We start from the raw sequence: 11,838 nt of genomic DNA on the forward strand, positions 1-11,838 counted from the left end.
CCTTTCCACATCATTCTTTCCACTGCAACAAACTATGCTTCTCAAGGAGTTTGCAGAATCTTGGAAAGACCCTGAGGGAACTCAATGTGTTTCTACTCCATGTAGTTTGTTAATTTTTGTGTACTTTCTCTTCCAAAAATGATTTCAGGCAGATTATATAGAGACATGAAATACAGAACAATGCCAAAATAAAAAAGCTAATTTGGGTTAAACACAAAGTATGAGCAAGCAAAGTTACTCCCAAAAGGTGAACCTGCAGGTCACTTGGAGTTGGAAAAGATGTTGACACCAGTATACTCTGAGCTTCTTTAAGGCCGGAGGACAGAAGGAATAAAAACCAGCACATGGCAAACCAGTTGCCCAAGAGAAGAACAGCATTATCACTGAACCCGTGTCTTAGTGGCCCTCAAACACCAAGATACTGCCAAGTCACACTTCCATTCCAGCCACGAAGGTGTAAGTCTTCCTCGTTGTGACAAGTAATGTCACTGATGTTGGCTGGATTGATAAAGCCCAGGCCCGGAAGCACCTCATACTTGATGACTATGCTGTGATGACTGCCACCAGCTGAACATCTTACAGGCTTGATGGGGAAAGGTTAGGCATAAGTACTTGTATTCTACTGGAATTTGATTTTAAATCTTCTCTGATTAGAGATGTAATTTAGAATACAGCCTTATTGAAGAAAATGGACAAAATATAAAAAAGAAATAAATGTCACTATGGATCTACTGCATATAGAACCATCAGGTATATTTCTTTCCATAGTTAAGCTTTTATATGTATACGTGTATATATGTGCATGCACACACACATTTTTGCACATCCATATGTCTGTGTATATATACATATATGTATGTGTACATGCATATGTATGTATATATAATCCATATGCATATGTGGAAACCACAGACAAAGCAAATGGGAAAGAGGCAAGCTGAACAGATTCTCTGAGGCCCCACAGTGTAACTGTTAGGGGTTTTAAAAGAGTCTCTTTGGCCTCATAAGGGTAGAAAGGGAATCTGGTGAAAGGAATCATCATGTTAGTCTCCCCATTTTCCTGACTCATACCCTGGTAACATTTTGTAGCTCTCTGTATATGGGTCCTACACATTTCTTGTTGAGTTTAACATAATTATATGTGTGTGTGTTAATTTTTTAGTTATTTTTAAAATTGTCTATTTACTTATCCATTTAAGTAATCTCTGCACCCAATGTGGGGCTCAAGAGTCACATGCTCCTCCCACTGCGCCAGCCAGGCATCCCTATGTGTGGTGTTTTTTTTTTTTTCATTGTGAATATTTATTGCATTATATGTTCCCCTTGCCATTTCTAATATCTATAGATTTTTATAATTTTCTTTTGCATCTTGAGGCTTAACTAAATTCCCTTTTAACCAAAGATTTTTTTTTTCCTGCAGAGTTTTCTCAGAATGAACTATTTCCTGAAAATAATGATGATATTGCTTCTTTGTCAACTGACAAGTTTTGGAAACTCAGTTATATCTACTGACTATCTTTCTAAACATGAATTGTATGTCAACACTATTTTTCTCATCATTCAACTTTGTGAATCATGGTTTTCTCATCTATAATTATTACTTTTATTATCCCTTAATGAATGTCTATATGTGACCATTGGTAGAATTAAAGAAAAGGTAAGCCAACAAGAAAAATAAAGAAAATTTATCTTTTCCACTCATTCTTGCTTCCCTGGTCACATGCTTCTTTCTTTCCCCTTCCTATGGATCAGTCTTATATTTGCGTTACAGGAGGACAACCAATGGGCATGGTGAATAACAAATGTGAGCCTACAAAGCTGCTAAATCTTTTTAAATTGTATAATATTTTCCAATTTACCAGGAACCCTATTATGACATATAGAAATAACCCACAATTTTAAATAACACCTATTTTTCTTTAAAATATGTAAGACGTGTATCTGATGCAAGAAATTGAGGACATCGATAAGCACAAATAAAAAAATTCAAATTAACCAGTATTGTCATATCCCAAAGTAACTGTGTCTTACCTTGGATTTTCCCAGAAGGAGCCTTAGACACTGGCTCATGGGCAAAGCTCATGTTTCTCTTGGGAAGTGATCCCAGGAAATGAGAGTGGAGGACTGGAGAGAGGGAAACTGTAAGAGAAAGAAAGGCAACTCAAAGGTGTATTATCAAATTATTCACCACTATGGGCGAGTAGGACTCGATCTCACTGGGTATCTCCTGAGGAGCGACACAGAGAGAACATGCCTCAGACTGTCCACTTGGGAGATAGAAGAAGTGAGTGTTATTCAATGGTGTGTTGGAGCCTGCTTGTCCCAGCTTGGCACAGCCTATTGTGCATATCTCTTGCCAACTTTACGTTCAGCGACATCGGGGCGGTGGCTTGAAATCAACCATGGCGGGAAAAAATTACATCATGGAAATTGGTGAATGCTACAAATCGGGGCTCTTTTTGTCAGAGAGCTGGATGTTAAACATTGGCCAGCATACTGTTTGAAATACGTATCCACTGGCTCCCACCCCCCCCGTGGTCTGGGGTCACCTTGTGGCTCATGAATGCCCTTGTTCTTGCAAATCTGCAGAGACCTCCAAAGGCTGAGAGGGTCTCTGCAGACAATTCACAAGGTGGAGAAATCCTCTCAGCAGCAGCAAGGTGCTAGCAGGTGACACGTGCTCATGTGGTTCACCAGCAAGGACTGAAGTAAAAAGGCTGGTTAAGGTGGGGTGGAGGGTAGGGTGGGCAAGGCACAGGAAGTATCTAATCCAAGCATCATTAATGTTTAGACAGTTCTTCCAAGTCTGTGTGCACCTCCCTGTGCATGCATCCACATAAAAGCACAACTTTGAACTCACTCACCATACCACCTATTCCCTGTCTCCCTAGCTTTTGGTCACTTGACCATGTGGAGTCTAGAGAAACACCACATTTAGTCACCACAGACAACAGACAGTGAACATATTCCATGTCAACCAGTGTGACTTTGCAAGTGGTTGTAGATTATGAGATATACCATAGAGTATTTTACTACTCTCCCACTGTTGCACTTCTAGGCTGTTACCAATCCTATGCTATTATGAATAGGGATATGATGTACGTATTCCACACATATCTTTATACACATTTCTGATAAATTCCTGTAAGTACAATTACTGGGTCAGAGAACATGCATAGTTTTGAGACCTTCTACCATATTGCTTTGCCCATAATATGTGTATCCACAAAGCCTATGCCTTACAATCTTTTGAATCTTTTGTAACTTTATTAGTCTATAATTTTTTCATTTATTTATTTAAGTACTCTGTACACCCAATGTGGGGTTCGAACACACAACCCTGAGAATGCTCTTCCAACTGAGCCAGCCATTCCCCATTATTCTATAATTTTCTTAATCTAATATAGAAGTATCAATGATTCTTTAGGATTAGCATAAATCACAATAAATAAATAGCTAGATTCCTTATTGACTTTATATCTAATAGCACTGAATAGTACATACTTTTGAAAACAAAACAGAGCCATTTTACTTTAAGAGCTATATCTAAATAAATAATATTATCTCTCCATATTTATGATCCATAGGGCCAAACTTGTAGCAATCTGAAGATAGATTTTTTTAGATTTTAAAACTTAAGTAAGACATTCCTATAACTGCTATTAATCACCAGTCTTAATATGTTATTCTTACATGTCTTTAAACTCAAGAAGGCTTTTGTCTATAAATCCACCCTACATAGCTATTTTATTTGGAAGACAGCATAATGCAGATGACAAATGACTCATTGTTCCTGGAGCAAAGTAACATCATTCTGGAACAGAAGGAAAAAGAAAAATAGTAACAAACATTGTTGTAATATTTTTGAATTTGGATTTATTTGATTCTTCAACACTGTTCTGACTTTCTGTTTTATTCCATTTCTCTAGTCTGATCTTTAACGACAAAAAAAGAATGTCTGAAATGTTACATACGGGCTCAGATATTTAACAACTTAAGACATTGTGACTGCATTCAATTATATTGCTCTGTAAGAGATTAGAAAATACAAAATCACTGTAACGAGGTCCACATAGGGATTTCTGAAAAGTTTCAAATTCCACATCCATCATAAGGTTTACTGATTACCTTCTCTGTGCTAGTTGCCAGAGATAATGCAGCAAACCGGATGCCATCCCTGACCTCATAGAGCTTGCAATTAAAAGCCAGGCTCCAATGGAAATAATGGAATTAAGAGGCAAACACCCGAACTTCTAAGTGATTCTCCCCACCTCTGCAATAACTGCCCTCCCCTAGCTCCCAACCTCCTTCCCCCCTCTCCCAGGCTCCATAGCTTTCTCAGATGTTAAACATCCTCTCTGGGATCATTTCCTTTTTGAACAGTGAAGGTCCTGGTACTGGCCTAACTCTTTTAAGAGTTCCAAAAAGTGATTTGCCAGATTGCATCACAACCAAAATGCAACCATTTTTTAAATAGCAGAAAACAAAGAAACATGAATAACAGACATGCTTATTTTAATTGATATCAACTGTATTCTTAGTCTCTCTCCAGGTGGTTAGCAGCTCCCCCTTTTCAAACACATACACGGAAATCCTCTGAAAAGCTCAGCTATTGGCATAAAAGGACTGTTGTCAGTGACCGTGGACCCTAGGGGTCAAGGGGTTGGCAGAGGCTTCCAGGGCGAGCTCGTCCCAGGTAAGACTGAGGGGGTCAGCCGCTTACCACTGGTGCCCTCTGTGGAGCACAAGGCCCCCTGCCCCCCTCTGCACCCGGCTTCTCCCACTCTGTCTCCCTTTTCTTATCAAAAGGTTTTCAGTAACCAATCTGATATTATTATTGCCCAGTGAGTAGTAAAATGTTAATTTTAGCAGAAAACAAAGCTTTAAGTCAAAGGGATAGCTCTCAATAAGTAATTTAAGGCACTGGTGAGCACATAGAATATATTTGGGCAGAACAAAAGAAAACTAGTAACAAACATTTCAGGGGGAGGATGCAGACATCAGGTCACAGCAGGAAAAGCCCAAATTTTGGATGACAAAACACACATGGGTTCAAATGCTTTCTGAGTGTCAGTTTCCTCAAGTACAAAATGGGGATTATAGCATCTATTTTACGATAACACCCATTTTGTCTCTGTAGAGTGGACATTAAGGTATGATAATGTCTGTAGAGTACAGGGACCACTGGCAGTGCTCAGTGGATATTGGCTATTGTCTGTCTTTGAAGTCAGATGGGGAGGTGGTTGTGAATCCTGCAAAAGGGCCCTTCCTCAATCCCTGTCCCTTTCTGTAAAATGGGATACAACAGGATTCTTCCCCTGCTCTGAACTCCAACAACCTGGAGCATGAATGGGAAAACTGGGAGGAAGGGTGGGAAGAGCAGACCAATATTTTTTTTAACTTCAGTTTATTCTTATAGAGTAAAGCAATGGTTCTTCAACTTTAATTTGCATTAGAACCACTCAGAAAACTCCCCCCCCCCAACTTCTACGTTAATTTACTCAGCACGTATTAACTGTAAACATACTGTGAGTCACAGATACTCTTTTCTCAAGAAGCTTGCTTTTTAAATTCAAAGTCTGGGGACCATTCATAAGAAATTCTGATTCAGATCTCGGCAGGTCCCAGGGAATCTGCATTTTTAAAAAGCACCCTTGTCATTCTGAGTCAGAACAGCTGTGGGCAAACTGGGGGTGGGGGGGAGGTGGCTGGAGAAAGGGTGCCTAGATTTCTGCGCTGAGAATACACTATTTGGGGAAAGTCTCCTTAATGGGCCTTTTGGTGATTCAAGGGAAAAGCAAACCTCCTTTTCAGAAGTGGAAAGACAAAGCTAAGTTGAAGAGCAAAGTAAAATAAAAGGCCACCTCATTGTGTGTGAGATGAAGTCTTGGCAGATTGTTTCTTTCAGGAAATGCTCCTTTGTTCGTAATATAGATCTAGACCACTTTGAATCGACATAATTTTGCTTCCCAAAGAGTTACTAGTTACGCCAGGAGAGCTGGAGCAGAGGTGGGCAAGAGAAGCAAGACCGAGCAGTGTAGATTTTCTTTGCAGCTGTAAAGCCAGCAAAGGGATAGGGCCGGGAGTATCAAAGCCCAAAGCCTTTGATGTGATACATGCCTCCCTTTGGTGCTACTTTAGACCAAACTGAAAGAAGACTTCAACTACCTCCATTTTCTTAAAAGTAGGCTCCAAGCCCAACGTGGGGCTCGAACTCATGACCCCAAGTTCAAGAGTCACGTATTTTACAGACTGAGCCAGCTAGGCGCCCCTCAACTTTCTAAATAAGTTCTTCTTTCCAGCTGAACTTCTTCTTAACTCAGGCAAAAGACCCTTCGGCAAAGCAACCCCTGATAGGAGTGTTGACTTCCCCCTTAAGCAGTAAGGACTGCCCTGAGCCAGCAAGACCCTGTGACTGACACCAAGACAATGACGGGCTTCACCATCACTGCTCACCTGCACTACCCACCCGCCTTTGCCCCACATTTTCCTTACATAAACCAGGAAGTATTTTGGGCACTTTGGAGACAGTCTTTGAGATGCTAGTCCACTGTCTTCCTGTGTTGGCCTCACTGAAATTCCTTTCTTGTTTCACCATCACCTGGTTCTCTGCTTTGGATTCTGTCATCAGCTAATGGCGGAATCTGGTCTATTTAGGCTCCCCCAGAGCCAGATGCTCTTGCACCCCTATGCCCAGGCTACAGAATGAGGGGGTTTACGCAAAAGGCCAACACTCCTTCTGAGCACCTTGGCAGGATTTGTTTTGGACCTAGAAAGATCTGATTGTTTAATTCCTCTTGAGGGTATACTGATGGTCTGTCCCCCTTCTCCCTACAGAAAATCCTTTTTTATTTTGGAGTTATTCAGGACAAAATGCTCTTGAAGAGCTTATGTGAGCAATCTGAACTCTAAAATATTATAAAAGAAATTCTGCTCTTTCCAGCTAAAAACATTGGCTTCACTAAAAGTCTAAGTAGAAACTGCCTGATCAGTTTTGATGAAAATGAGAATTGTTTGTAGTTAGCAATTACTTTTTTGGCATCCATATAGCAATCTGCTTGCACTCTTTAAGCAAGCTCAAAACCCTCACCATCTTATTTTAATTTAAGAAAAAAAATTTCCATTACGGTTGTAATATCTACCCCTAATGAAAATTTAGAAAATAACATAAAGATAAATAGAAGGAAAAAAATCATCAATAATCTCACAAATACATTGTGATGTATTTTTCTTTCAATGTGTACATTTTTACATAGTTGCAATTACATGTTCTACATAAAATTGCGTATGTTGGTTTCTTAAAGATCTGTTTTTAAAATATCTGCTGACTCTATGAAGCAGGAAAAAAATAGCACTTAGTGGTTTACTAACTGATACTGCCCCTTACCTTAACCTTCAGGTGTGTATTTCTTTATAATTCTTTTCCATACTTTTTTTTTTTTTTTTGAGAGAGAGAGAGAAAGAGAGCATGTGTGAGGCAGCAGAGGGAGAGAAAGAATCCCAAGCAGGCTCCATGCCTGGCGCACAGCCTGATGTGGGGCTTGATCTCATGACCTGGAGATCACGACCTGAGCTGAAATCAAGAGTCAGAGGCCTAACTGACTGAGCCACCCATGTGCCCCTCCATACATTTTTTTTTAAAGCATAATTGCAATTAGGTTGAGTTAAAGATTTGTCAACGCAGGAACCTTCACAGATCCTATAAGAAAGAGGGTTGGAAGAGGCTCCAGGACAGATTGGATCTGTTACCCGGTGGCCTAGTAGTCTTTCCCAATCAAACCTCAAGGACTCAGGACTCTTAACGCAATTTTAAAGGTACAGAAAAGCATCATTCATGCTCCATGGCAGAAAAAAAAAAGAGCCACTATGTTGCACGATGTCATTCTGGTTTGGTGGTGGGAAAGCACCTTTTAAAAGTAATTCTCCTGGTTCAGTTTCTTAACAGAATGCCCGGCATAGCCATTGTTCACAAGTGCTTGAAGAGAACCCTATTCATTACCGTTGCCTGTGGCCATTAAACATGCAAAAGATTTCTGAATCTGAAGGATATGGCTCAACAACCCCGCTTCCTGGCACTGGGAAAGAGGAGCCACAGCAGAGTTCGTGTGGAAGAAAGCACAGTCGGGCCACGCTTTGCCCCTGAACTTGCACCCCCAACTGCAGCTCTTCATTCCAGGTCCTGACCTGAGTAAATGAGGGATCCTCTTTTAGCTACAACTTCCTCTTTCTGGAGTTCTTAATTTTCATCTCTATCGTGGTCATGCGAATATATTTTCCAGAATTTTCTCAAGTGGGATACAGGGATTCTTCATGTTCTGAGATGTCACATACTTGAGAATGACCCACACATGTATATATGAAATTCTGGTGTCATGATCCTTTTCCTAAAGTCTGTAGACACATCCTCCTTGTCTTCTGGAATTACTATGACAGGGGTCAAGTTTGAGGTAAGCCTGATTCGTATCTTTTTCTAGGTAACCTTTCGGTCTCTCTGCTTGGATTGTTCTTTACTTTTAATTTAATAATTTTTCTAGGATATGTATAATGGAGACACTATTTTGGTCAACCCCACAGATATACTTCCCCACTGTGTCATCCGGTTTGTTGTTTTCCCTTTCTCCTGCAGCCCTTCCATCACTCCTGGGTGGTAGAGCCTGTTGTCCAGGGATAGAGAGGTGAGGTTTAAAGAAGTTTCTAGAGTACAGGAGGAGATGCTGTTGGCAGAAACAAGTGGGTCTTGGCTAATCTGAAAGAACATAGGGAAGCTACTCCAGGGCCTGGAGGTGGATCCTGACACACAAACTCAGGCTCAGAGTGCTCTCCCCCAAACACCTGCGTGGCTCACTTCCTCACTTCCTTCAGGACTCAGCTCACATATCACCTCCTCAAGGAAGCCTCCCCTGATCAATCTGTCCCCACTCCCACCTCCTGCCCCCCATTCCCGTCCCCCTTACCCTGCTCTGGCTTTCTCTACACCCCTTAGCCCACCTGCCACTGCACAGGTTCACGTCCATGTGGTCTCAAAGCCTTTTCCCCAGTTCTGCTTTGCTGGGCTGCATTAGACCCACCTCCTGAATCTCCGTCACTCTGAACGGACGAACACATGAAAACTTGAGATTTCCCTGTTCCCTTCTAGCACTTTCTTGTGGGGACCCCCCACCCAAGGTGCCTTCTCACTCTCATCTTTCTCTTACCTCCTGCCGAGTTGTTTTCTCAGTCTCTAAGTGGACACAAAACTGATATAGTGTCCACAAGAGCTTACTTGTTTTTGTTCACTCCTGGACCTCTCGCTTCTAGAACACTTCCTGGCATGGCACATAGTAGGCATACAATAAATAACTGTCGAGTAAACATATGAACATATCTCACGGACGAGCTTAGGAGAGTTAGTTTGGAAATGGGCTACTTGAAGAGAGACAGCGTTCTGACGGCTCCAAAAATACATGGTCACGTAATGGGAGATAGTTCCCTCTTTTCCTGCGTGGCCCAGGACTTGTATTTGTGGGCTAGATGGTGGTGGAGGTCTGAGTGCCTTTCTACCTAGAGAGACAAGCTTGTTTTTTAGAGGCAAGAACTGGGAAGACCTGCCAGATTCTGGCAGTCCTTGGTCTCAGGATTGTGAATTTTAGCAGGAAAGTGGGCTACACTGTTTCAGGTTAATACCCAGATTTGCCATTTCAAACTAGACACGTGGTCATACTTTTAATTTACTTAATGAACACTTCACAGAGAAGGCAAAGGTAAACTACAGGCAGCTCAATTCCCCCAAAGGGCAGGCAAGAGACTGCAGGTCGACGTTATGTCTGTACTACATAATATCTTAAAAGAGTATTTTTAGTTCCTGCTTCCAAGTACCTACAAGTATTTTTTACTAATTTATATTGGCCACATTCACTATTCTCATTTGCTGTATGTTAGTGAGTTTTTTTTACTGTTTTAAAGAAAGGAAGCCTGAATGATTAAAATATTTGGATACAGATGGTTCACAGGTTTTATCCATTTATAAAATGCAAGAGGTGAAGATTAAAAGAAAAGTAACATCAAACCCCACAGAAACAAGTAAAATATATTTAATTGATTCTCTGGCAGTTTATTAATGCTGAGATTTTTTTCCCTTGAAAATATATAAAATTTCCCTTTTATCTTGTCTAAAGCATGCCAGAATAAATTAGTGACTGCATAATTAATATCCAGGTATTTTGTGATATTTTGATAATGGACTCCCCCTCTTCTAATCTTATTTTATATTTCAGACCACACACTCTCAGTTTGTTGATAATGCATTTGGTTGCAGCCGGAGATATTTCCAGGTCTAAAGCCAGGTTCACATTTTTGCTTTGAAGAGACAGAAATTCCAAACAAATACAGATGGTCAGACCATAAACTTAATTAAAATTTCTGCTTTGCTGGATGTTACATTAAATATGGCCAGAATGCCAAGAGAAATACATGAAAAATCCATTTGTATCCACATCCTGCTGCTTCCACATAGTATAAAATAACAGAATGCTAAGAAGTATGTGTTTGTGTATCCGTGTGTGAGAGCATGTGCGTGTTAATCTCCTTCTCTTTTGGCTTGGCTGTCACACTAGTCATGTTTTGACCAATAAAAGATGGGTTTTAATTAAAATCTGGGATTGGCCAGCTATACATCTGTTAACTTTTCTTCTATACATTCTCAAGCACTAATTTAGGTACTTTCTGAAGCAGTGTGATTTCCTTTTTTTATGCAAATCTGGAACATTTGTGCCTTTCCTAATTAGCCCAGGATACTTATTTATTTAGAACTGTATAGAGATAATTACTCATCTCCAGGAGGGTAATAAAGGTCATGCATAAGAAGTGAAACAGCTTTCTTCAAGAATTTGAAGCGGAAGGAGGAAGGGACCTGCCCTGTCATTTGTAGGTGAGGACTCCTGGAGAGGACAAGTGAGGATGAACTGTCCAATGTGGCTAGAACAGGACAAGCCCGGCACAGGCTGGACAGGGAGGGCTGAAAGGACATCTGGGAATATACCTGACAGGTCTGGTTGGCCATGTAGCAGGACCAGGCGTCTTAGGCCAACTTCTCCCAGAAAGATGAACACAAGACCAGGGCTTATTGTGTGAGGACTTTATTGGTGAGTGTGATCCCAGAGAGGGGCAGAGATGCAAACTGGGGAAGAAAGATATGTTTCAAATTGGCCACTATGGGCAACTGGTTGCTCTATCCCATAGGCTCTTCTACAGAGGCTAACGAAATGCATCTCAGGACCCTCCGTTGTAAGCTGAATTGTGTCCTCCCCAAATTAGGGTGGGCCCTCATCCAATCTGACTGGTGTCCTTTTAAGAAGAGTGAATTGGACACACAAAGGGATAACAGGGATGTACACCCCCAGAGCCAAGGCCATGTGAGGACACAGTCAGAAGGTGGCCATCTCTAAGCCAAGGAAAAAGGTCTTGGAAAAAAACAATCTTGCCCACACCTTGATTTGGAACTTCTGGCCTTGGGAACTGTGAAACAATAAATCCTGTTCTTCAAGCCTCTCAGTCCGTGGTGCTTTGCTATGGCAGCCCCAGCAAATGAATGTATTCTCTGACGAGGGAGAAGAAAGGGTCAAAGTTCTGAATATTGGAGGGCTCCCTGCCAGCACTTCCGGGTTACATAAGCAGTCTTCCTTGGAGTCCCAGGCACTGGGGTCAACAGAGATATCCTAGGGGAGGAGTGACGGGGCACAGGTGGGCTTAAGGCAAGGCCTTGGTAGGTAGCAGATGTGAGAAGCAGATTGGAGCCAGTGTGGGACAGGACTGCAGCGGATGAAAGGGAGGGATGGGAGGATGGCTGGATTAAGAGCTAGA

This window comes from Ursus arctos, unplaced genomic scaffold (genome assembly GCF_023065955.2).
Source record: "Ursus arctos isolate Adak ecotype North America unplaced genomic scaffold, UrsArc2.0 scaffold_3, whole genome shotgun sequence".
Taxonomy (NCBI): domain Eukaryota; kingdom Metazoa; phylum Chordata; class Mammalia; order Carnivora; family Ursidae; genus Ursus; species Ursus arctos.